Source organism: Manihot esculenta, chromosome 2 (genome assembly GCF_001659605.2).
Source record: "Manihot esculenta cultivar AM560-2 chromosome 2, M.esculenta_v8, whole genome shotgun sequence".
In the NCBI taxonomy this organism is placed as follows: domain Eukaryota; kingdom Viridiplantae; phylum Streptophyta; class Magnoliopsida; order Malpighiales; family Euphorbiaceae; genus Manihot; species Manihot esculenta.
Window position 1 is genome coordinate 20,577,842 of NC_035162.2, and position 27,025 is coordinate 20,604,866.

The 27,025-nt window shown below is 39.9% G+C and overlaps 1 long non-coding RNA gene across 1 annotated transcript; it reads right to left on the reverse strand.

Moving 5' to 3' along the window:
• Positions 1 to 22,684: 22,684 nt before the first annotated feature.
• Positions 22,685 to 23,576, reverse strand: LOC122723142. Its single transcript, XR_006350081.1, has 3 exons — positions 23,433 to 23,576; positions 23,219 to 23,326; positions 22,685 to 22,961 (listed from the first exon to the last, which is right to left on the reverse strand). It is a non-coding gene; the product is annotated as an uncharacterized LOC122723142 (long non-coding RNA).
• Positions 23,577 to 27,025: the final 3,449 nt, after the last annotated feature.

Below are 27,025 nucleotides of genomic sequence, written 5' to 3' on the forward strand. Positions count from 1 at the left end.
AAGGTTCTTAGTGAGCCTGATGTGGAGGTCCAAAAGGATCTCACTTATGTTGAGCAGCCAGTGCGGATTCTTGACACTCAGATCAGAAAGTTGAGGAACAAGGAAATCCCGATGGTGAAAGTCCTTTGGAATCACCACAACATTGAGGAATGTACCTGGGAGACACGGGAGTCCATACTCCAGCAATATCCTCATCTCTTTTAAGGTAAATGTTATGTGTTTTGTTTATGTTTTATGCTTATGTATGTTATGCCTTGTATGTATGTTTGGTGAACATTCGGGGACGAATGTTCTTAAGGGGGGAAGAATGTAATACCCGGCTAAACTCCGGTATCGGAATTCCTACCGTCCGGTGGAATCTCGGATGTCGGGAACCTCTAGAAGGGTGATATCATGTTTTTATAAAATGTTTTAATGTATTTTAAGGTTTTAAGTAAGTTTGAAATTGAGTTTTTGAATGAAAAGACCAAGGAGGCATTTGCCAGGTTCGGCCGCCGAAAGTCAAGTTCGGCCGCCGAACATGGAAAGGTTTTGGGAGTGCTTTCGGCCTCCGAAATCCTTGTTTGAATGAACCAAGGTTCGGCCGCCGAACCTCAAGTTCGGCCGCCGAACATGGGATAGTTTGGGGGGCATGTTAGGCTTCCGAAAATGGCTCAAGGTTCGGCCGCCGAACCTCATGTTCGGCCGCCGAACCTCATGTTCGGCCGCCGAACTTGCATGAGATGTGGGGGCACGTTCGGCTGCCGAAAGGTGGTCTGGCAGCCCCTATATAAGAGCTCCATGGCCGAAACGAGCGAGCTTTCTCCCCATTTTTGGCCACAATGAGTTCATGCTCTCCCATGGTTCGTTTTTGATGATTTTTCCTCCGATCTTTCATGTTTTAACAAGCTTTATGTTGATTTGAAGAGATTTGAGCAAGTTTTGGAAACTTGGAGACCAAAGAGCGGATCTCTCCCATCTCCAAGTTGGATCGTCTCTCCTCTCGTTCTACAAGAGGTAAGAGTAGATCCATAGTTCCTTTCATGTTTTAAGTTAGTTTTATGAAGTTTCTTGGGGTAGAAATGCATGTGTAGGTTTATGTTGAGTTTTTGGTTAAATGTGCATTTATGAGCAATGTATGTTAGATTTGCATGTTTGATGTGTTGTATATGGGGTTTAGGATAGTTTGAAGCCCTAGGAGCATGTATGCTTGAGTATGCATGTTCTAGAATAGGAAAATGCTTGATTGGATGGTTTGGGAGGCAAAATGTGCTTGTGAGCCGAGTTTCTGCCCTTTTGGGAGAAACCAGGTTCGGCAGCCGAACCTGCCTGACTTTCGTCTCTGGAGGGCATTTTTGGCCGCCGAAGGTGCCGCCGAACCTGCCTGACTTTCGGCTCTGGAGGGACTTTCGGCCGCCGAACCTGCCGCCGAAAGTGCCCTGTTCAGCCCTCCTTTGCATGATTTCTATGGATGTTCTAAGGTGTTTTAGGGGGTTTTTGGGGAGTATTTTAGAGTCATGTTCATGTACGTTTGGTCCCTCATTTGAGTCCACCTGTATAGGTTCGGACCCGAGGAACCGGGGACCCCAGCAGTGAGTTAGCTGCTTCTGAGTCGTCTGAGCTTCAGCTAGAGGTGAGTGGAATAAACTCTTACATTTTAAAGCAAATGAAAAATAAAAATTGAGCATGTTCATACATCACGGATGCCATGTGATATTTTAGGTTGTTTGCATTAGAATTCACGAATATGTTGCATTGCATAATTTGATGATGATGTGGATGGATGTTGGATGATCCATAGTCCTCGATATGTTACGATATGATGAGATACGGTATGATATGTATGGAAGTCCGGTTGACCCATTCTACGTCCCGGCACTATGTAAGAGAAAGTCCGGTTGTACCCATTCTACGTCCCGGCACTATGTAAGAGAAAGTCCGGTTGTACCCATTCTACGTCCCGGCATTATTGGAATGTTATGTTATGTTATGTAAGAGAAAGTCCGGTTGTACCCATTCTACGTCCCGGCACTTTGGAATGTAGAGGACTACTGGTGACAACACCATTCTTGATGTGTTTTGTTTGTGATGTGTTGCATTTCATGAAAGCATGAATTTAAATATAATGTTTTATTATTCTGCTCACTAGGCTCTAGTAGCTCACCCCTTTCCCTTAACCCCTAGGTTTGCAGGTACGGGATAGGCCAGGAGGTCAGGAAGAGTAATGTGTGGATGTTTATGTAATAGCTAGTTAGTGGACATGATAGAATGAATATGTAATGTATAGTATAGAATGATGTAATGTAATAATGTCCTTGAAGTTTAGAATTGTGCTTGACCATAGCTTGTCTTTAATCCCTTTGAGTTCATGGTTTTAAATGTTTAATGATGAATGTTTATGTTTAACCAAGCTTGATGTAGGAATCGGCAGGAGCTGTAGTACACCTGCAAGTGAGGCTGCCTCATACTTGTTCCTTTGGCAGATTAAATACTCTACTAGAAAATGTTTAATTTTTTTCATCATTCTAGGCCATAATAGGTTGGCTACAATCCTTTTATATGTTCAAAATGCTCCTGAATGACCTCGCGTTGGAGAAGTATGGAACTCAGCTAATAACTTTGGAATGCATGAAGAATTTGTAGGAATTACTAATCTTCCTTTGTAAAATAATCTATTTTTTGTCAAGGAGTAGTTTCCATGAGAATTTAACTACTTCAAGTATTGAATGATTTGTTGAAGGTTTTTTTTCAGCTTCTATTTCTTTTGCAATCACAGTCTAATCAACCCATTGAGAATAACTCAGAATTTGTAACTCACACTCTTCATCTTTTCTGGACAATACATTGGCTACAAAATTTTTTTACCCGCCTTATACAAAATTTTGAAATCATAGACAAGCAACTTAGCTCCCCAGTCTTGTTGGCCTGGTGAATGAATCTGTTGATCCAGCAGATGACACAAACAACTCTGATCAGTGTGTACAACAAATTTGTGACCCAGAAGATATGGCCTCCAATGCCGAATAGCCAATACTAAAGCCAACATTTCTTTCTCATATGTGGACTTACTAACATTTTTAGGAGAGAAGGCTTTACTAAAGTATCATATTGGGCATCAATCCTGCGTCGAAACTACCCCCACACCCCTTCCAGATGCATCACATTCGATAAAAAATATTTTAGAGAAATCAGGGGTTGAGTCAAAGGTTGAGCAATGGATCCATATCCCTTAATAAAACATCGATAATAACCAGTCAATCCAAGAAACCCCCGCACTGCTTTTAGATTCATCGGAATTGGCCACTTCAATACTCTGGAAATCTTATTAGGGTCCATTGCCACCCCCTGATGTGAAATCAAATGGCCGAGATACTCACTTACTCTCATCCTAGTGGAACTCTTTCTCTGGTTGACCTTAAACTTCTCTTTCAGTAGTAGCTGCAAAGCTATCTACAAATGTGCCAAATGGTCTACCCATGTCTTGCTAAAAATTAAGATATCATCGAAGAAAACTAGAATAAATTTTCGTAGATAGAGTAAAAAAAGATCGTTCATTGTGGCCTGAAATGTTGTTGAGCATTGGTAAGGCTGAATGACTTAACCACAAATTCATGATGACCCGAATGTGTGCAGAATGTCGTTTTAGGAATTTTTGCTTCTTTGACTCAATAGATTAGTTATGGAGATGGAAAATGCTTCTCACCACCATGTCTTTCCTTGTGATTAAATCAATTAGGGAATGTCCTCTAATCAATTACTAATTAACAAATTGCCAAGGAACGTCCTTGGGTCATAGGCATCAAAACAATTGTCAATTGCATGAAGAAATAGAGAGATTCAATCCTAACTACTCCAAACGCATGAAGATGATGCTAGATCATACAATTCCTTGGTTTTTACACCAAGTGTTCTTAGGTCAGAATATTTTCAGCAATTACAGACTAAAAATTATCCCAACTAACAATCAATTACCTTGCAATCAAGAATCAAGTGGCCAATTTGATCAAAATAACAAAGTAATCATGGAATTAAAGCATCAATTGCATGAATTTTGAACAAATCAAAGACAAATAGTTTATGATCAGATATCACAATCCATAAAACAACCTTAGTTTCAACCAATCCTCAACTAGAATAGGGGTTTCAGCCACTCATAGCTGAACCAAAACAAGAAAGTAAAGAAGAAGAGGAGAGAAGGAGGAACCGGCGATGGAGATGGTGGGCGATCGGCGGCCGAACCTTGGAGGAGATGGGGGGTGATGTAATCTGCCACTTCTTGTCTTCTTAAAGCCTTTAAATATGTCTTGAGAGGCTGCCTAGGGTTTCTTAGCAGTCCATGAGTCTTTTAGAGGTTGCCCTAAATGCCCTTGGTCCAAGGTGTGCCTTCTATGTGCATGTGTGAAGGGAAAAACGTGGAGCATGTATCAAATTGCAAGAGATGGGTTCTTTGGTCTTTTACTTGCTGCCCAAGGTCTTCAAGATGCTGCCCAAGCTGCCCAAAGATTGCCTTCACACTCTTCTTGCCGCCCATGCAATAATAAGGAAGGTGGAGCCTCCTTTTGAAATTTGAATATGCATGGCATGAAGTGGGAAACATGTGATCTTCAAGATTTGGCTTCCTTAGCAAGCTGGATTTTGAAATTTAAAATTTGAATATGAATCTTGAAGATTTGAATTTCAAAATACTTTTCTTATTTGGCCCTCCATTTATGGTAACTTAAGATATGGCTTCTTGAATAAGGAAAAGGCTACTTGGAGATTTGAAATTTGAATTTCAAATATCTTTGGCTGAATGTTTTTTTCTTCTTTGCCACTTTCCTTATTTAGAACCTTCCATATTTAGCTTTTCTTGATTTCAACTTGGCAGGCTTGCACTCTTTTGCTCCAAATAAGGCAGTTTTAGGGGCATTTTTTCCAAAGTGTCCTTTTACACTATTTTCTGCAAAACAATGCCAAGAGCACTAAATTAAGCAGAAATCATGTAAATAATCATCAATAATATCAAGATAAAATGGACTAAAATATGTTCTATCAAATACCCCCACACTTAGCCTTTTGCTTGTCCTCAAGCAAATAAACATAGTCAAACAAGCTTTTTTTGCTACTTGATCCTTATTTCCACTTTAAGCTCTGACTCAAAACACTTATTTTGAATCATTGCAATGAAGAATATATGCATGAAGATTACTCACCTTCTTTCCTTGTTTCCCTTTACTTACCATGGCTAGGATTTATTTTCTTTAAGAGAGATCATACATGCACATTTATTTGTTCAGATAAGACTTTTTTCTAGCTTTCAGAGTGACTTGCCTTACCTTGAAGTACTTTATTCAGGCTTTTGCACTTAGATTTTACTTGGAAAGGTCACAACCTATTTGATGTGAAAGTATATATTTTAAGTTGGTCACCTGTCCAAGTGGCTACTAGCCTTATTCATAGTCTTTTGACTATTGGAATAGTTTTTGGTTTGTGCTTTTGAGGTCTTTGCCTTTGTTGAATTTTCTTTCTCTCAATGATTTGGAAAAATCAACACCAATTGCTAAATCAAGTCATGTTAAGTTCATTCACACAACTTTCAATTCATTCTCTCAATTGAGGGTCATCAATATATTTTTCACCATGGAAAGCTCAAAGATTCAATTCAAAAAGAAATTCTCAAGCATGAATATAACTCATTGCAATTAATTCAACATAAGTTTAAAGAGTCATCACATCAATGGGATCATGGAAAGAAAAACTCATCCAACATAGTTCATCAGTTTGAGTAGAGCAAATCAAAAAGAAGAAGAAGGTTGTGGTTGTGTGTGTGTTATTGAAAGCAGAAACTAAAACAAACTAAAAGAAAACTGAAAGCAAAAATCGCATAAACTGAAATTGAAAGGAAGCTTAAATCGCAAATCTGAAGGAAAAAAGAGAAAAAAATTCGCAGACTGACTGTAACAAGCAAAATCGCAAATCTGAAAGGAGAAAGGAGAAGAAAAGAAGAAGAAGAAGAGAAGAAGAAGAAGAAGAGATATGCACCCCCACACCTAAATCGTGCATTGTCCTCAATGTATAAGAAAAGAAAAGAGAAAAGGAAACTGAGTACTCCCCTGGGGTGTGGTGTGCATGGTGTGATCATCCAGGCAGAATGAGTGACGAACAGATGTTCGTCTGGGAAGTCTTCTTTGATTGGACAAGGCACAGAGCTAGATGGAAGTCGGCTGAGGTGGTCAGCTACAAGATTTTTTTTGCCTTTCTTGTCTCTTATCTCCAGATCAAACTCTTGTAGGAGAAGAATCCACCTAATGAGTCTTGGTTTTGCTTCCTTTTTCTTGATCAGATATCACAAAGCTGCATGGTCAAAATAGACAATGACTTTAGTTCCCAAAAGGTAGGGTCTGAACTTTTCCAAAGCAAATACAATTGCCAAGAGCTCTTTTTCAATTGTTATGTAGTTGCTTTGTGCAGCATCCAGTGTGTGAGAGGCATAGTGAATGACATGGGGTGAGTTTCCCACATGTTGCCCCAAGACTGCTCCTACTGCATAATTGCTTGCATCACACATGATTTCAAAAGGCAAGTTCCAGTCAGGTCCCTGAATAATTGGGGCAGTCACAAGCAATTCTTTGATCAAATCAAATGCCTTTTTGCAATCTGCATCAAAATCAAATGTTACATCCTGTTGGAGCAATTTGCATAATGGTAATGTAATTTTAGAGAAATCTTTAATGAATCTTCTATAGAACTCTGCATGGCCAAGGAATGACCGAATTGCTCTAACGTTTGTGGGATAAGGCAGATTTTTGATGGTATCCACCTTAGCTTTGTCCGCTTCAATGCCCTTAGCTGAAACAACATGACCTAAGACCATACCTTGGTTAACCATAAAATGACATTTTTCATAATTAAGCACAAGGTTAGACTCAATGCATCTTTGTAAGATCTTTTCCAAGTTGGCAAGGCATTCCTCAAAAGAGTTGCCATGCACTGTGAAATCATCCATGAACACTTCAATTGTCTTACCCACATAGTCAGAGAATATGCTCATCATGCATCGCTAAAAGGTGGCAGGTGCATTGCATAGTCCAAACGGCATTCTTCTAAAGGCAAAAGTGCCAAAAGGACAAGTGAAGGTGGTCTTCTCTTGGTCCTCTAGAGTAACTGGAATCTGATAAAAACCTAAATAACCATCAAGACAGCAATAATGGGACTTACCTACAAGTCTTTCTAGCATATGATCAATGAAGGGCAGTGGGAAGTGGTCTTTTCTTGTTGCAGCATTGAGCTTCCTATAGTCCATGCATACTCTCCATCCATTTTGAACTCTAGTGGGGACAAGTTCCCCTTTAGCATTTGGAACAATGGTGATCCCAGTTTTCTTTGGGACTACATGCACAGGACTCACCCATTTGCTATCAGAGATTGGGTAGATGATACCTGCGTCAAGGAGCTTGACTATTTCTTTTTTCACTACCTCCATCATAGGTGGATTCAGTCTTCTTTGAGCATCTCTGACTGGTTTGCATTCTTCTTCCATGTGTATTCTATGTATGCATGTGGAAGGAGAGATACCTTTTATGTCATCTATGGTCCATCCTATGGCTCCTTTGTGTTTCTGCAGTACCTTCAAGAGGCTTGCTTCTTCATGTTGGTTCAATTCATTGGACACTATTACTGGTAGTGTCTTGTCAGCTCCCAAGTACATGTATTTCAGATGGTCTGGAAGAGGCTTCAAATCTGAAGAGTGTTGCAAAGATGTCTGTGCAGATGTGGTTTCAGAAGTCTCCTTCTGCGCAAGGCTTGACTGCAAAGGAGGACTGGAAGAGTTTGCTTGCGTCGGAGACTGAGGTGAGAGGTTCGGCGTCTGAAAGGCAGTCGGATTCGGCGGCCGAAAGGTGGCTGGATTCGGTGGCCGAAAGATGGTTTCAGTCTGCGATGGGAGCTGAGGTGAAGGATTCGGCGGCCGAAAGGTGGTGGAGTTCGGCGGCCAAAAGGTCATGGCTTCAGTTTGTGCGAGATCAATCTGAGATGGTGCAACAAAGTTTCCTTCAGTTTATACTTGACTGCAATTCATCTGTTGGATGCTACAGACAGTCTCTTTCAGTTTTGGTTCGTTTTGACTTTCATTCCTGTAAAGATCATCATTCAAAATAAAATCTTGATTCTCATCAAATATTTCTTGGCTCAAGCAGTCAATAACATCAAGACCATAAACAGGGGACATATCATGTGGATATTTCATAGCATCATAGACATTGAATTTAATGACTTCCCCTTCAAACTCCATAGTCAAAGTACCATCATGTACATCAATCTTAGTCTTAGCAATACTCAAGAAAGGATGTCCAAGAAGGATATTAGAACTAGTATTGCAACTGTCTTCCTTAGTATCAATCACATAAAAATCTGCAGGAAAGACAAGTTCATCTACTTGCACTAACACATCTTCTAGAATACCTATGGGATATACCACAGATCTATCAGCTAATTGAATCACAACTCTTGTGTCTTTCAGTGCACATGCATTCAGAGATTTATAGATGGAAAGAGGCATAACATTTATGGATGCACCAAGATCACACATGGCTTTCTTAATTCTAACATTCCCAATCTTGCAAGAAATAGCAAACATACCTTTGTCTTTGCATTTAGTAGGGAGTTCTCTTTTAATTACAGCAGTAACTACTTCACCTACACTTACTTTCTCTCTCTCAGCAAGCTTTCTTCTGTTGGTGCAAAGCTCTTTCAAAAGTTTTGCATACCTGGGAATCTGCTTAACAGCATCTAGTAGAGGTATGTTGATTTCCACCTTTCTGAAAGTCTCAAGGATCTCCTTTTCTTCTTTTTCTTTTTGTGTTCTTTCGAATCTTTTTGGAAAAGAAGGTGGAATATGAAAACTTACTTTTTGATCAGTCTTCTACGCAGGTGGTGTTTCAAATGGAGCTCGGCTGGCTGGCTCCTAGGGATGGGGTTGCGCAAATGCTTCAATTTGCGCAGGGATGGTCTCAGATTGCACAGGCTTTGGCGCAATTTGCTTTTCTTCCTCAGATCTTGAATTTTGAAGCTCTTTTCCACTTCTCAAAGTAATGGCACTAACATTATGTCTAGGATTAGTTTCAGTTTGAGAAGGGAGCTTACCTTGGGATTCAGATTTACTTATGGACGCAGTCAGTTGTCCTATGTCCTGTCGCATGCCTTGCATGGCATTCACCATTGTTTCCATCATTTTTTTTAAAGTTCTGGATGGAATTCTGAGGTGCTGGTTGGGCTTGATTTCTTTGATAGTCTTGGTAATCATTAGCCTCTTCATAACCGAAGTCTAGATAGGCTCCCCAACCTGGATTGTATGTGTTATGGTAGGGATCATGTCTAGGCTGTTCATAGAATCCTCCATATGCATGCACTGGTTGGTCATAGTGATAAAGTGTGGGACAGTGATCAGTTGGGTGTCCCACATATCCACAGATCCTACATGGCCTTAGTGGCTGGGATGCTTGAACCTATTGAACTAGTCCTATGGCAAAATCTTTCATAAAAGATGTCAGAAAAGAAAGATCAGATCCACTTACCTCATCCATGATTCAGATCTGCGATGGTGACTGTGCCTTTGGTGAGACGATGGGCGGCCGAATGAGGATGAGATTCGGCGGCCGAATGGTGAAGAAGTTCGGCGGCCGAATGTGTTTTACAAGGTGCTCCTGCGATGGAGTGCTCTCCCCCTTTTTTTTTTAGATCTGCGATATGGTGTTCTGCGGGTTACAGATCAGGTCCTGAAAGAAAAATAAATAAGTTAAATCAATTCCCCGGCAACGGCGCCAATTTTTGACTCGCGGTTGTCGAAACCGGTCAAAAATAACCTTTCTGGTTATCAACAATTTTACAACTATAGATAGTGGTGAAAGGATCGAATCCACAGGGAATTGAGAACTTACCTATTTTCCTTATCAAGACCAAGAGAATTAACTGAAATAAAAATAAACTGAAAGAGAAATAAACAGAAAGCAAAATAAACTGAAAGCGAAATAAACTGAAATGAGATAAAACTGAAAGAGAAATAAACGGAAAGCAAAATAAACTGAAACGAGATAAAACTGAAAGAGAAATAAACGGAAAGTAAAATAAACTGAAACGAGATAAAACTGAAACCAACTAAACTGTAACGACCCGGAAACCGAACCGCTACAGGCGCTAGGATCCAGATCGGCTTAAGGCCGCCGGGACCCGTAGCAAGCCTAACATACATCCTATCACCTGGTCAAATCCCATACATGATTCAAACGTTAGCATAAAAACTTAAAACATCTGACGAACCCAAACCTGACCTGTTCATGCATCAAGACCATAATCATAAAACCTCCACTAGAGTCCTCATCAAATACTCTAGCATGATAAACATAACATGCCTCAAGTTTGGTTCGTACACAACTCATCATTAAAACATTACATACATCATGTACTAAAAAGGGATTAACCAAGCCTTAGGGCCAAGCACAATACTAATCCATGAACATAACTCTACTTTACGTTACATTACATCACATTATCTTACAATACTTTATGTCAATTTACATTACATGTCCACTCTAATAAGCTAATCTATTACATTAACATAACCTTTACCCTTGATGTCTTCCTGGACTACCTCTGACCTGCAAACCTTGGGTTAGGGGAAAGGGGTGAGCTAAAAAGCCCAGTGAGCAGAAACTATAAAACAGTTCATTAATTACATGCTTTCATGAAATGCATCACAGCACAGACATTTCACATCACAGATGAACATGACCTCAAAACTCCCTCTGTCGGTGCTCGGCCCCCACAGGAGCTCACACAGGACTTTCGTTACATATCATAGTGCTAGGCCCCCAAGGGAGCTCACACAGGACTTATCTAAACATAGTGCCCGGGCCCCAAAGGAGCTCACACAGGACTTTCATTACATAACAGATCTTGGGCTATTGAGGTCACCTTGGTCCATCCACATTAACAGTAAATAATGCAATGCGTCATATTCATGAAACTAGTGCAATCAACCTATCACATATAAACATGATGCATGAACATGCTTTAGGCATTTGATTTCTTAAAATAAAATATTAGTTTTAGTTCTACTCACCTCTGGTGGACGCTGGACTGACTCTGCAACAGCTAACACTGCTGGCCTCCTCAGTACCTCGGGTCCGATCCTATATAGGTGGACTTAAATGAGGTGCCAAACACACTCTAAACAACTCATAAACAACTACCCAAAAAACCCCCTAAAACATCATAGAACAATCAAAGGAATCATGCAAAGGAAGGCTGGACCGGGCACTTTCGGCGGCCGAAAGTCCCTCCAGAGTCGAAACTCAGCTACTTTCGGCGGCACCTTCGGCGGCTGAAAGTCTCTTCCAGAGACGAAACTCATGCATGTTCGGCGGCACCTTCGGCGGCCGAAACTCCCTTCAGAGCCAAAAGTCCACTTTCGGGGGCAGGGTTCGGCAGCCAAAAGCTTGCCTCCACAGGCAGGTTCGGCGGTCGAAACCACCTTCGGCGGCCGAACCTGAGTTCATCCAGAACTCAGCCTCATGCACAAACAAGCCTCCCAAACTTTCCCAACTCCCAAAACATGCATCCAACCTCTTAAAAACATGCATAGCTCATACAATAAGCATATAGGAGCTTAAAATAAGTTTAAACTCCAACAAACAACCTCATAGCAACACAAATAGCTTATGACCCACATAAGCCAAAACCATGTAAACCATGCAACTCATGCATTAAAACCCCCATAACCCTTCATTAAACTCACTTAAAACATCATAAAAGATAAGGATCTACACTTACCTCTTGAAGAACGAGAGTTGGTGCGACCCAAACTTAGAGATATAGAGAATCCAAGCTCCAAAAGTCTCCAAGCTCTCCAAGCTCTCAAACCTTGATCAAGCTTAAAACTCTTGAAAACAGGGATAAAACTCATAAAAACTTGAGGGATTTGAAGAAAAAGCATGAAAACAACCAAAGGAGAGCATGAACTCACCTTAGCCCGTGAATGGAGAGAAGACTCCCCCATTTTCAGGACAATGGTCCTTTTATAGGTGGCTTGGTCAGCCATTTCTGACGGCCAAACCTGCACCCGCAACACCCCATGTTCGGCTGCCGAACCTGGTTTGTTCCATCAAAGCCTTCGGAGGCCTAAAGCGCTCCCGAAACAGCCTCATGTTCGGCGGCTGAACTTCACTTTCGGCGGCCGAACCTGGAAAATGCCTCATTGGTCTTTTCTTTTAAAAACTCCATTTTCTTTTCATTTAAAACCGAGAAATCATGTGAAAACATTTTGAAAAACCTCTGTTTAACCCTTCTAGAAGACTCCGACATCCGAGATTCCACCGGACGGTAGGAATTCCGATGCCTGATTCTAGCGGGGTATTACATTCTCCCCCCCTTAAGAACATTCGTCCCCGAATGTTCAAACAACAACAAACAAGCAAGCAAAGCCTAAAACCTCTCTCCAAAGAGAGACACAGGTACTGCTGGAGTATGGACTCCCGGGTCTCCTAGGCACACATTCATACTGTGGTGATTCCAAAGGGCTATCACCATTAGGATTCCTTGTTCCTCAACTTCCTGACTTGTGTGTCTACGATCCTCACAAGCTGCTCAACATAGGTGAGATCCCCTGAGATCTCCACCTCTGGTTCCTTATGAACCTAACTTGGATCTAACACGAACTTCCATAACACAGGAACATGGAAATCCAAATGGACTTCCTCCCTCGAAGCAGGTAAATCTAGCTTAGATACATCCCCAATCCTTTACAGGACTTCAAAGGGTTCGACGTACCTTGGAGCCACTTTACCCTTCGACCCACAACGTATCACCTCCTTATTGGAGACACCATAAGCAATACCCCAACCTTCTCCTGAACTCCACAACCTTTTGTTGCGCACTCTGATCTTTTCTCTTCTCCCTTTTTCTCTACTAAACTGACTTCTTCTCTAACCCTCAACAAGTAGTACCCGGATCTCAGATCTATCGAGAAAAACAACCGGCTCCTGCTAGCTGATCCAGTAGACCATCAATCTTGAGTGGGAATACTTGCTCTTGGTAGTGACCTCGTTCAACTGCTTACAGTCGCTACAAAGTCTCAAGGATCCATCATTCTTTCCCACAACCACACTGGAACACTCCAGGGCGAGGTACTAGGTCAGATGAAACCCTTGTCTACCAAGTCTCGCCACGGCTCCTACAACTCTTACAATTTTGCAGGTGCCATCCTGTAGGGAAAGATAGAAGTGGTTCTGGTACCAAGTACCACCTTTAAACCAAACTCTATCTCCCTGACAGATGGTAAACCTGACAGCTCGCTTGGGAAGACATCTAAGAACTTTCTCAAACAACAGACACGGAGGCTGGTTCCCTGACCTGACTACTAAACTCTCAAACAAGAGCTAGAACCCTCTGACAACCCCTCCTGCGCACCTTACGAGCCTATAGGGCTGATATCAAACCCCTAGGCATCCCTACTCTGTCCCCTCTAAGGACTACCCCTGATCCATCCTGATCTCTGATCCTGACTACCTTGCCTCTGCAGACTCAGGTAGCACCATGAGTAGCTAGCCAATCCACCCCTAGAATAACGTCAAACAGTCAATTTTAGAACCACTAGGTCGGCTGGAAGGCATCTACTCTCAACAAACTCTGAACTAAACCGGCAGACTGACTCTGCCACTAATGGATCACACTTGGGTCTACCAAACCAAAGAGGACACTCTAAGCCCATAAGCTATCAACCCAACCTCTCTATGGCTCTCAAAGCAACAAGGAAAGAGAAACATCAGGGTTCAAAACAACATCACACACATCGAAACAACCCAAAAGTGAGCATACCTGGCACCACCGGGTTTGATGTGTTTGCCTCTTGCTGAGCCTGAATGAAGATCCGAGCCGGAGCTGACGGACCTTCTCCACGGGAACCTGCAGAAGAAGAGGCTGCCCCTCTCCCTCCGCCTCGACTACTGCCCTGCAACAACGCTGGAGCTGCTGGCTGAGCCGCTCTACCCGAAGCTGTCCGCTGGGACTGTGCCAACCAGGGCGCAATGGGACACTCACGTGCTATGTGCCCCTCTTGTCCGCATCTGTAACATAGATTGGTCCCATACTGATAGAATCCCTTGTGCGGCCTCCCACACCTCATGCATCTTGAACTGCCTGAGCCAGAGCTTGAGCCACTACCAAAACCCAGACTAGCCTTCAACCTCTTTCAAAACTTGCTCTTCTTCGACCTTCTGAGGCCTCTGCCCCCTTTCTTAGTGGTGTTTCCCCACCTTTTATCTCTTATGGCAGCTGTACTCAGAGTGGAGGGATCAATTCCTCCTGAACCCGAGATTCTGGAATCCTGAGTCTGAGCGTCTTCTTGAGACTCTCCCATGCCCTCTTCAAACATATTCACATCCAGACCCCCATCTCTCCTTTGTACATCCCTCTCTACTTCCCTCATATCTGCAGACATTCTCCTTAGATCCATTCCTTCTCTGCTCGCATCAAAAGACCTCCCAGGGTCCCTTGATGTTCCCCATCTGCCGACTTCACAAGACTGCACTCTTGGCAGAGTAAGGGGAAAGGTGTCCATACCTTCCCTCTCAGACGGAACTCCAGTCGATTCCACAGATCGACGAGTGCCTCGCATCTTAGCTCCTCTCTGGCACAACACACAAGTATACAAGCATTAGCATCATACGGTTCATATGGGAACACATGAACCTGCACACATGCAAAACATAACATTAATGCACATGCATAAAATCATGGCATTTCACATCATCATTCAAGACAGGACTCTACATCCTATCCTAGTGGACATGATCTTTCCTATTGTGCTTGCCCTTCTATAACCTCTATGAGCCCAAAACACTCTATAGGTCCGATCATATGAACCTAGGGCTCTGATACCACTCTGTAATGACCCGAAAATCGGACCGCTATCGGCGCTAGGATCCAGATCGGCTTAAGGCCGCCGGGACCCGTAGCAAGCCTAACATACATCCTATCACCTGGTCAAATCCCATACATGATTCAAACATTAGCATAAAAACTTAAAACATCTGACGAACCCAAACCTGACCTGTGCATGCATCAAGACCATAATCATAAAACCTCCACTAGAGTCCTCATGAAGTACTCTAGCATGGTAAACATAACATGCCTCAAGTTTGGTTCGTACACAACTCATCATTAAAACATTACATACATCATGTACTAAGAAGGGATTAACCAAGCCTTAGGGCCAAGCACAATACTAATCCATGAACATAACTCTACTTTACGTTACATTACATCTCCTTATCTTACAATACTTTATGTCAATTTACATTACATGTCCACTCTAATAAGCTAATCTATTACATTAACATAACCTTTACCCTTGACGTCTTTCTGGACTACCTCTGACCTGCAAACCTGGGGTTAGGGGAAAGGGGTGAGCGAAAAAGCCTAGTGAGCAGAAACAATAAAACAGTTCATTAATTACATGCTTTCATGAAATGCATCACAGCACAGACATTTCACATCACAGATGGACATGACCTCAAAACTCCCTCTGTCAGTGCCCGGCTCCCAAAGGATCTCACACAGGACTTTCGTTACATATCATAGTGCCCGGCCCCCAAGGGAGCTCACACAGGACTTTCGTTACATATCATAGTGCCCGGCCCCTAAGGGAGCTCACACAGGACTTATCTAAACATAGTGCCCGGCCCCCAAAGGAGCTCACACAGGACTTTCATTACATAACAAATCTTGGGCTATTGAGGTCGCATTGGTCCATCCACATCAACAGTAAATAATGCAATGCGTCATATTCGTGAAACTAGTGCAATCAACCTATCACATATAAACATGATGCATGAACATGCTTTAGGCATTTGATTTCTTAAAATAAAAGATTAGTTTTAGTTCTACTCACCTCTGGCGGATGCTGGACTGACTCTGCAACAGCTAACACTGCTGGCCTCCTCAGTACCTTGGGTCCGATCCTACACAGGTGGACTTAAATGAGGTGCCAAACACACTCTAAACAACTCATAAACAACTCCCCAAAAAAACCCCTAAAACATCATATAACAATCAAAGGAATCATGCAAATGAAGGCTGGACAGGGCACTTTCGGCGGCAGGTTCGGCGGTCGAAAGTCCCTCCAGAGCCGAAACTCAGCTACTTTCGGCGGCACCTTCGGCGGCCGAAAGTCTCTTCTAGAGACGAAACTCATGCATGTTCGGCGGCACCTTCGACGGTCGAAACTCCCCTCCAGAGCCGAAAGTCCACTTTCGGAGGCAGGGTTCGGCAGCCAAAAGCTTGCCTCCACAGGCAGGTTCGGCGGCTGAAACCACCTTCGGCGGCCGAACCTAAGTTCATCCAGAACTCAGCCTCATGCATAAACAAGCCTCCCAAACCTTTCCAACTCCCAAAACATGCATCCAACCTCTTAAAAACATGCATAGCTCATACAATAAGCATATAGGAGCTTAAAATAAGTTTAAACTCCAACAAACAACCTCATAGCAACACAAATAGCTTATGACCCACATAAGCCAAAACCATGTAAACCATGCAACTCATGCATTAAAACCCCCATAACCCTTCATTAAACTCACTTAAAACATCATAAAAGATAAGGATCTACACTTACCTCTTGAAGAATGAGAGTTGGTGCGACCCAAACTTAGAGATATGGAGAATCCAAGCTCCAAAAGTCTCCAAGCTCTCAAAACCTTGATCAAGCTTAAAACTCTTCAAAACAGGGATAAAACTCATAAAAGCTTGAGGGATTTGAAGACAAAGCATGAAAACAACAAAAGGAGAGCATGAACTCACCTTAGCCCGTGAATGGAGAGAAAACTCTCCCATTTTTTGGACAAGGGGCCTTTTATAGGTGGCTTGGTCAGCCATTTCTGGCGGCCAAACCTGCACCTGCAACACCCCCATGTTCGGCGGCCGAACCTAGTTTGTTCCATCAAAGCCTTCAGAGGCCTAAAGCGCTCCCGAAATAGCCTCATGTTCGGTGGTCGAACTTCACTTTCGGCGGCCGAACCTGGAAAATACCTCCTTAGTATTTTCTTTTAAAAACTCCATTTTCTTTTCATTTAAAATCGGAAAATCATGTGAAAACATTTTGAAAAACCTCTGTTTAACCCTTCTAGAAGACTCCGACATCCGAGTTTCCACCAGACGGTAGGAATTCCGATGCCTGATTCTAGCGGGGTATTACATAAACTGAAAGTAAAATGGAGGGTTTTGAGATTGATTTGATTAACAAACTACTGAAAGCAATTAAATCAGCAAGTAATAAAAATAAAAGGGAATTCAATATGAGAAAGGTCTAGTTGAAGATATGGATCCACCTTGGTTGTTTGGATTGATCATTGAAACTTATTTTCTCTTGATTGATTCAATAGATTAGTTATGGAGATGGAAAATGCTTCTCACCACCATGTCTCTCCTTATGATTAAATCAATTAGGGAACATCCTCTAACCAATTACTAATGAACAAATTACCAAGGAACGTCCTTAGGCCATAGGCATCAAAACAATTATGAATTGCATGAAGAAATAGAGAGATCCAATCCTAGCTACTCCAAACGCATGAAGATGATGCTAGATCATACAATTCCTTGATTTTTACACCAAGTGTTCTTAGGTCAGAATATTTTCAGCAATTACGGACTAAAAATTATCCCAACTAACAATCAATTACCTTGCAATCAAGAATCAAGTGGCCAATTTGATCAAAATAATAAAGTAATCGTGGAATTAAAGCATCAATTGCATGAATATTGAACAAATCAAAGACAAATAGTTTATGATCAGATCTCACAATCCATAAAACAACCTTAGTTTCAACCAATCCTCAACTAGAATAGAGGGTTTCAGCCACTCATGGCTGAACCAAAACAAGAAAGTAAAGAAGAAGAGGAGAGAAGGAGGAACCGGCGGTGGAGATGGTGGGCGATCGGCGGCCGGACCTTGGAGGAGATTGGGGGTGATGTAATCTGCTACTTCTTGTCTTTTTGAAGCCTTTAAATATATCTTGAGAGGCTGCCTAGGGTTTCTTGGCAGTCCATGAGTCTTTTAGAGGTTGTCCAAAATGCCATTGGTCTAAGGTGTGCCTTCTATGTGCATATGTGAAGGGAAAAATGTGGAGCATGTATCAAATTGCAAGAGATGGGTTCTTTGGTCTTTTACTTGCTGCCCAAGGTCTTCAAGATGCTGCCCAAGCTGCCCAAAGATTGCCTTCACACTCTTCTTGCCGCCCATGCACTAATAAGGAAGGTGGAGTGTAATACCCGGCTAGAATCCGGCATCGGAATTCCTGCCCTCCGGCGGAATATAGGGTGTTGGATCTCTCTAGAAGGGTAAAATGTATTTTCTAAATGTTTTCACATGATTTCATGGTTTTAAATGAAAGAGAATTGAGTTTTGAAAAGAAAAGACCAAGGAGGCGTTTGCCAGGTTCGGCCGCCGAAAGTGAAGTTCGGCCGCCGAACATGGAAAGGCTTCGGGAGCGCCTTTGGCCTCCGAAAGTCTTGTTTGAACGAGCCAAGGTTCGGCCACCGAAAGTCAAGTTCGGCCGCCGAACATGCATGAGATTAGAGGGCACGTTAGGCTGCCGAAGGTCTTCGACCAGGCCACCTATAAAAGGCCCTCAGATCGGAAATGGGTGAGTTTTCTCCCCATTCTCGAGCTCAGGTGAGTTTATGCCTTCCTTTGGTCGTTTTCGTGTTTTCTCTACCCATCTCTCAAGTTTTTCATGATTTCTACCCTTGTGTTTGAAGATTTAAAGCTTAAAGGGAGTTTTGGGAGCTTGGAGCTTTTGGAGCTTGGATTCTCCACACCTCCGAGTTAGGGGTCACACCACCCTCGATCTTCAAGAGGTAAGTGTAGATCCTTGCTTCCCTAGTGTTTTCATGAAGTTTTATGAAGTTTTGATGGTTGAGTATGGGTAGATATGCATGTTTAGGTTTATGTGGGTTTTATACCCAATGTATGTTATATGATGTTTGTGTTGAGGAGTTTATGTTAGTTTATGCTCCTTTATGCTTGTGAGAGTGAGTATACATGTTTGGGAGAGAGTATGTGAGGATTTGGGTATATTTGAGTTTGGTTTTTGGCTTGGCAGAATCGGACCTGTCGTCCAGAGGGGACCAGGATCGGCCGCCGAAAGGAGTTTCGGCCGCCGAACCTGCATGGGAGGCAATCTTTAGGCTGCCGAATGTGCCCCCGAAGGAGGGACTTTCGTTTCTGTCCAAGGGTTTTGGCCGCCGAACCTGCCGCCGAACCTAACCGAGTTTCGTCTCTGGAAGGGACTTTCGGCCGCCGAAGGTGCCGCCGAAAGTGCCCTGTCCAGCCGTTTCTTGGGTGTTTTCCATGCATGTTTAAGTGATGTTTAGAGGGGTTTTTGGGGAGTTGTTTATATGTTGTTAGAATGTGTTTGGCACCTCATTCGAGTCCACCTGTGTAGGATCGGACCCGAGAGACCGAGGAGGCCATCAGTGTTAGCAGTTGCAGAGTCAGTCAGCGTCTGCTAGGAGGTGAGTAGAACTAAACTTAATCTTTTATGCACAAAATCTAATGCCTAAAGCATGAGCATGCATCATGATTATGTATAGTAGGTTGATTGCACTAGTTCACGAATATGTTGCATTGCATTATTTCATGTTGATGCTGAGGTAGGGTGGACCGAGGCGACTTCAATAGCCCATATCTGTCACGAGTCTTGTCTTAGTCCTTTGAGAGCCGGACAAGTACATGTAGGAAAGTCCATGTGAGCTCTCTGTGGACCAGACACCATGTCATGTATGTTACAGGCCTTTGTGAGCTCCTATGGGGGAGCCGGGCACCGACAGAGGGATTTTTGATGTCATGTCCATCCTCTGAGAGGAAAAATGCATGCAAAAAGTCAGACTCTCAGAAACCAGGGTCCGTGGGGAATACATATTGCATAAGCCCCGAGGCGGACAAGATTATGTGATTTCTCTGTGTTATGGCGCATTTCATGAAAGCATGAATAAGAAAAAGAAAGAAGAAGTTAAATGAATAATAATATACCAAAAAATGGAGGAATTAAAGCAAATGTTTTTAGTAAAATGAAATCATAATTAATGAACTGTTTTCTCTGTTTCTACTCACTGGGCTTTTTAGCTCACCCCTTTCCCCTAACCCCAGTGTTGCAGGTTTAAGTCAAGTCCAGAGTCAGCAGGGCAAAGTCAAGGTTAAGATATGCATGTTGTAATAGCATAGTTTATGTTTATGTATCAGTTTAGTAGTTTTAGAAGTGGACATGTAATATAAGTTGATGTAATGTAATTTGAGATAATGTATGTAACTGATAGTAGAGTTTATGTTTATGGATTAGAGGGTGCTTGGCCCTATAGACTGGTTAATCCCCGTTGATGCATGGTTATGTAATGTTTTTATGTTGAGTTGAGAACCAGGCTTGTTGTATGTAATGTTGACCCAGCTAGAGCATTTGATGAGGGCTCTAGCATGGGGAAGTTTATGTTCACAGTTATGTTGTAGCATACGGATCAAGCTTGGTGTATGTTCAGTTTTACAGGTTTTATGTTAAAGTTTTTAATCATGTATGGGATTTGACCAGGTAACAGTATGTATGTTTGGCTTGCTACGGGTCCCGGCGGCCTTAAGCCGATCTGGATCCTAGCGCCGGTGATGGTTCGGGCCGTTACAGAGGGGTATCGGTTTCCGGGTCGTTACATGGAGCCTCCTTTTGAAATTTGAATATGCATGGCATGAAGTGGGAAACATGTGATCTTCAAGATTTGGCTTCCTTAGCAAGCTGGATTTTGAAATTTAAAATTTGAATATGAATCTTGAAGATTTGAATTTCAAAATACTTTCCTTATTTGGCCCTCCATTTATGGTAACTTGAGATATGGCTTCTTGAATAAGGAAAAGGCTACTTGGAGATTTGAAATTTGAATTTCAAATTGCTTTGGCTGAATGTTTTTTCCTTCTTTGCCACTTTCCTTATTTAGAACCTTCCATATTTAGCTTTTTTTTATTTCAACTTAGCAGGCTTACACTCTTTTGCTTCAAATAAGGCAGTTTTAGGGGCATTTTCTCCAAAGTGTCCTTTTACACCATTTTTTGCAAAACAATGCCAAGAGCACTAAATTAAGCAGAAATCATGTAAATAATCATCAATAATATCAAGATAAAATGGACTAAAATATGTTCTATCAATTGGTTAATAAGGTTAAACTCTTCAAGGTGTTGGACTTTCATACTTTGGCCCAGGCCCTAGTTTAGACGTCCATCTTTGAGTACCACCTACAGAAATTTTGACCTGCGTAGAGGAAGGAGAAAGAAACTGATTCTTAAATTCCACCTTTGAGAAATCACCGTAGTTTGACATAAATCAATAGCTTCATGGGAATGAATTCAGACGCGGATGTCATCATGCAATCCATTTGGAAATAGCTAAGGGACTATTGGTTGGATGTCCCATTCACCTGAGACACCAAAGTAATGAATTCATCAATAAACTGATCCACTAAAGATTGTTGTCGCAAGGTAGCCAATCTTTTAAAGACATTTGTGCACATATCTCCCCCATAATGATGGATAAGCTCATGAGTAAGTTGATTCCATGAAAGTGTGGGGATGTTCTGCTTAATCCAAGGAACCTAGTGCAAAGCCGGCCCTTCCATGCACACTAATGCCAACTGGAGCTTTGTATCATCTCGTGTATTATTGATGGCGAAGTAGCTCGAGCCAACCATGCAACAATATCTATGCCATCAAAATTGGGCAACTCGACTCTTTTGATAGCCATGGATGAATCATCTAAAACCACCATTTGGTGCAGATGGCGAATTATTGAGTGAGTACCTTCTATGGGAGATTTGGTTGGTGGATGCTTTCGCATCGTCAACAGGGGCTTTATCACATACCAAGGTTGTAAGTAAGGTCTCAAGGTGAGCAAAATATTGTTTCTGCTCCGTTTGGATTGTTTGTAGCCTGCAGTCTTGATCTAGTTTCAGGGAAGCAATGACTTCTTCTATACTTGACATGCTCCTATCCATTTGATTGATTCGAGCTTCTAATCCTTTGTCCATTCGTGTCTTGATCATAAGGAAACACCACCGGCAGGTCAGAATAACACTACAAAAAAACAGGGTATCAGTGACGGATTTTTCCGTCGCTGAAAGTAAAAAATCCGTCGCTGAAACTTTCAGCGATGGATTTGCGACGGACTCAAGTCCGTCGCTTAAAGTCACGTCGCTAATTTTTTCCAACGGATCGGGCTGCCGTCGGAAATATTAGCGACGGATTTTAACTCCGTCGGAAAAATTTGCGACGGATAATTCCGTCGGAAAATTTTAGCGACAAATTTTTTCGTCGCTAAATCCGTCGGAATATCTAAATTCATCCTATAACAATCCGTCGGTAATCTGTCAAAAATAATTAGCGACAAAAATTTTCCGTCGGAAATCCGTCGGAAATATTAAGACAAAAAAAAATTATTGCTTTTATTCAAATAATTTATAATTAAGAATCATATTGAATATAAATCAAATATTTCATAATACTTAACAATATTCATAAAATTTAAAATAAATCCATAATATTTAACAATATTCATAAAATTTAAATTAAATTCATAATATTTTACAATGTTCATAAAATTTAAAATAAATCCATAATATTTAACAATATTCATAAAATTTAAAAGTAATCTATGAATTTGTTGAACCATCTGAATCTGCAGTTGTGTTATGCGGTGAAAATCTATTTTTGTTCTTCAATGATTTCATCTGATCTTTTATTTGTTTTTCTATCTGCACTCGCATTTGCTCTTGCATTTGCTCTTGCATTTGCTCCATGTCTTGTTTCATTTTGATCCGGTTTTGCTCTAATATTTGTTCAACCTCCTCTAAAGAAAACATAGTTTGAGAAGGTCCTCCAGGATGAGCTGATGTGCATGAGAAAGATGTAGTTGGAGTTCCTGATTTTGCAATATCAGAGGATCCAAAACCATAAACTCTTCCTTTGCTACTTCCAGAAATTTCAATCCACTTATTCAAATCAAAAGCAGACTGATTCTTACAATTGTCATTCACATTTTCAGCAATTGCACTCAAATAAGCTCCCTAAGTAAAAAAAGAAAACATAATAAACATTTCATGAATCATACACAACTAATGATAACATAACAATTAGAAAAATAATGTGATAAAATTAAATAAGCAAAAAGTAACTTACATCAACTCGTCGTGATTTTCCATCAATGTAAACACCTTGACTCCCCTTTTTTGTGTGAGTTGCACGAAATAGTTCAAGTTGAGTTGGTTGTATACCCAACTTCTTTGCCTACAAAAAAGAAATAATCACACAACACAAGATGCACGAATAATTTCTAACCATATATATAAAAATAGAATTGTATAAATAAAAGTAAGAAATAAAAGAGTTATACCAATCTATTCTCATGAACCTCCAATTTTATTGAACCACCAGAGTGTTTCGTAATAGTCCCATCTTTTTCTACGTTTCTATTTGTTTTACCAGCTTCTGATTTCTTTCTCCACTCTGGTGTACTCCAATATGCAACAAGTTCATTCCATATCTCTGTCTCCATCCAATCTGGTCCTAAATTGTATAGATAAGCAACATCTGTCTTCTTGTGCTTGCGCAACAATTCGCTCCTAACTCTATTAAGAATGTCTCGCAGTCTTTCTTTACCTACCTTTTCCCAAGCAATTCGAACCATACCTTCTTCACTCTCATCCCATGCATATCGACTCTACAAATAACAATCAGTGTTAAGTAAATTTAAAAAACTTAAAATGCATATTATAAATTTTAGAATATAAGTTGTATTTACCCGAAAAAGTCCGAAGAGCTCGTCTTTTGTCTTTAAAGGTATTTCTGACCAAGTTTTCCATGGAGCAGTATAGCGCATCTTAATGTCATTAGTGATTGATCTAGTAACCGTAGAATCTAAAAAACTGCAATATTTTTATATATAATGAGTAGTTGTAAGTAATAATACATATTAAATCAATAGCAAAAAGTTGTATATGACTTACACAGTTCCTTTCAATCTAATCAATTGTCGATCAGACGGGTTTGATGGGATAGGATGTCCCAAATTCGGACCTCTAGTTCGAACTGATGATGATGAGGATGCGTTTGCTTGGCCCCCTAATGCTTGTGGAGTGTGCTCCAGTATTTCCTCTTGCACCTGTACTGCCTCATCTATTTTATTCATAGACAGATGCTGGCTATGTTCTCTACCTCTGGATGATACTGCTCTTCGAGGCATCTAAAAAAATAATTGTCCATAAGTAACATATCAAAGTAGAGTTGAAAGGAAGGCATGTAAAGCAAACCCACAAATACTATTTTAATTCATGTCTTTAATTAACTAACTACTTTTAAATATTATTATTTTTTAAAAAAAAGTTAAATTAATAGATTAGTTTGTTAATCCATTCATTAATATACTAATCAAATCAAATTAATTTCTGAAATTTATTTTTTTATTCTTTTTTCTGTAATTCCTTAATCACAAGAGTCTTTGCTAAATCCAATACTGCTTTATTAGACAAAAAGGAAAAAAAAAAGCAGTTTAAATGATGACACAATTAGATAAAATAAATTATTATTTGATTTATTGGCCCACAATTATTATTTGATCTCTTTTTTCAATTAAAATTATATATATTTTAAATAAAAAATTAAACCCACATTAACTACAACAGCACCCAGCATGCTGCTGTGCGATGCTGTTGGGCAACAAGCAGCTGCTGCTGCCAGCAGCAAGCAGCTGCTTCTGCCAGCAGCAGGCAGCAGCAGCTGCTGGCAGCAGCAAGCAGCTGCCCAGCCAGCTGCTGCTGCCAGCAGCTGCTGCTGCTGCTGTGCTTGCTGTTGCCCTCAATTTAATTTTTTTTAAAAAATAATTAGTAAAACTAAAAATAAATTTTGATTAACACAAATTTATAACTAAATGAATAATATTTTCACTATATCATAACATATTCAAAAACTAAAACTCAAAATTTCAATAATATAACAAAAAGAAACTAAAAATCAAAGTAGACACTTACTTGATAGGCAGTGGCGAGCGGCAACGCAGTGATGGCGAGAGGAGCGTCCAGCAGTGGCGAGCGTCCAGCAGCGGCGACAATCACGGGATCAACGGCGGCGGCGGCGGTGATTGCGGCAAGGAGAAAGATGTGGCATCCAGGAGAGGAGAGGAGAGGAGAGGAGAGGAAGTGGGCGGCTAAAATCAGAAGTGAGAATGAATGATTAGGGTTTTTTTTTTTTATATGATTTGTATTTTCTGACGGATTAGCGACGGAATTTATTCTGTCGCTAATATTTTTATAATCCGTCGCTAATCCGTCGGAAATCTGTCAGAAATGCCAAAATGCAATATTCGTCGCTGATTCTGTCGCTAAATTTTTTTTTTCCGACGAAAGTAATTTCCGTCGCTAAATCCATCGCTGATAGTCTGTTTTTTTGTAGTGTAAAAATGATAGAGTGAGAAGCAATTAAAAGGGTATAAGACAAAGAAAGTATTAATATTACTCAAAAAGAACCTCCTCAGAAGAGACAATAAGAATTCCAAAAGCAATCTCCCATCTCACTCAAGTTAGCTAAAACAGTAATGCTTTTTAGAAAGAAAATAAGAATACAGATAATACCACTACCCTTTTTTTATGTATACCCTGGTTTCAAGCCGCAATCATTTTTTAGTGGTTGTAATCCGCAATTCCCACTAACTGAATTATCCTTTTTATCTCTATTCCCAACTGTTCTGATTCTTCATTTTTCGTAGATTGATCTCCTGTGTGTCTTTCTTTTGTTGCCTGTAGTAGACCTTCAAAAAGTTTTGGATCGCTAATATATTAATTTTTTAATTAAAAATTAAATTCTCATTACTAAATGAATATATTATCACTTTGTCATTCTATTCTAATAATTTATTATTTTCAGTAATCTTATATTAAAATTTCTGATTTTTTACTATTAATATATTTCCCAAATTTCAAATTTTCAATTACTAATTCAAAATTAATTTAAATAATAAGAGTTATTCTTTTACTTTAAAATTTAAATTTAATTATAAATAATAAAAAGTTCAACACATTCTTAATAATTTTATATTATCAAAATTATTGTTTATATTCCTTTTCAAAATTATTTAAAGTTTATATTTAATCGTTATAATTTAAAAATCACCTAATATCTATTAAATTTATAATATCCAAGTTATTTTTTACATTCTTTTAGGATGATTTAATATTTAAATGTGTTATTTTAATAATTTTAGTTCAAAATTTTGATTTTTAAGTATGTATGTATATCCCAAATTCAAATTTTTTTATTAAATTAATTTAAATAAAAAAGTATTATCCACTTTAAAATTATCTTTTTATGTTATATAATTTAATATTTAAATATGTTATTTTACTAATCTTATCTCCAAAATTTTATTTATTAGTTTTATCCTAGAATTTAAGTTTTTTTTATTAATTTAAATAATAAAATCAGTATCTATTTTAAAATTTTAAATTATTTACTGATAACTAAATAACTTAAGGGCATCATCGGTAATCCCGATATTTCCTTTCCTCTTTCTATATTTATATAATCTAAATTTATTTTATGTATCTAAAAAGTTAAAACGTTGCTTTAATTTATATAATAAATTTATTAGAAGTAAAAAAAAATTAAAAATTACATTAAAATATATAAATAATAGAAAATATTATAATACTGAATTATTTAATACTATTAAATTAAATTTATTGTTCATTATATTAAATAAATTAAAATATTCTTATTATATTTATTTTTAAATTCAATCATTATTGAATAATAAAATTTTTAAATAAAAAAGTTTATAGGAGATATTGGGGTTTGTGGGAGCCATCTCTTAGTCCGCAATGTAAAATGACTTCAGGATGGTATCAATTGTTTTTTCTTTTGATTATATAATTACAAATTAAAATTTTGACCTTATTTTCTATCAATTATTGAATTATTAGACTAGCAATAGCA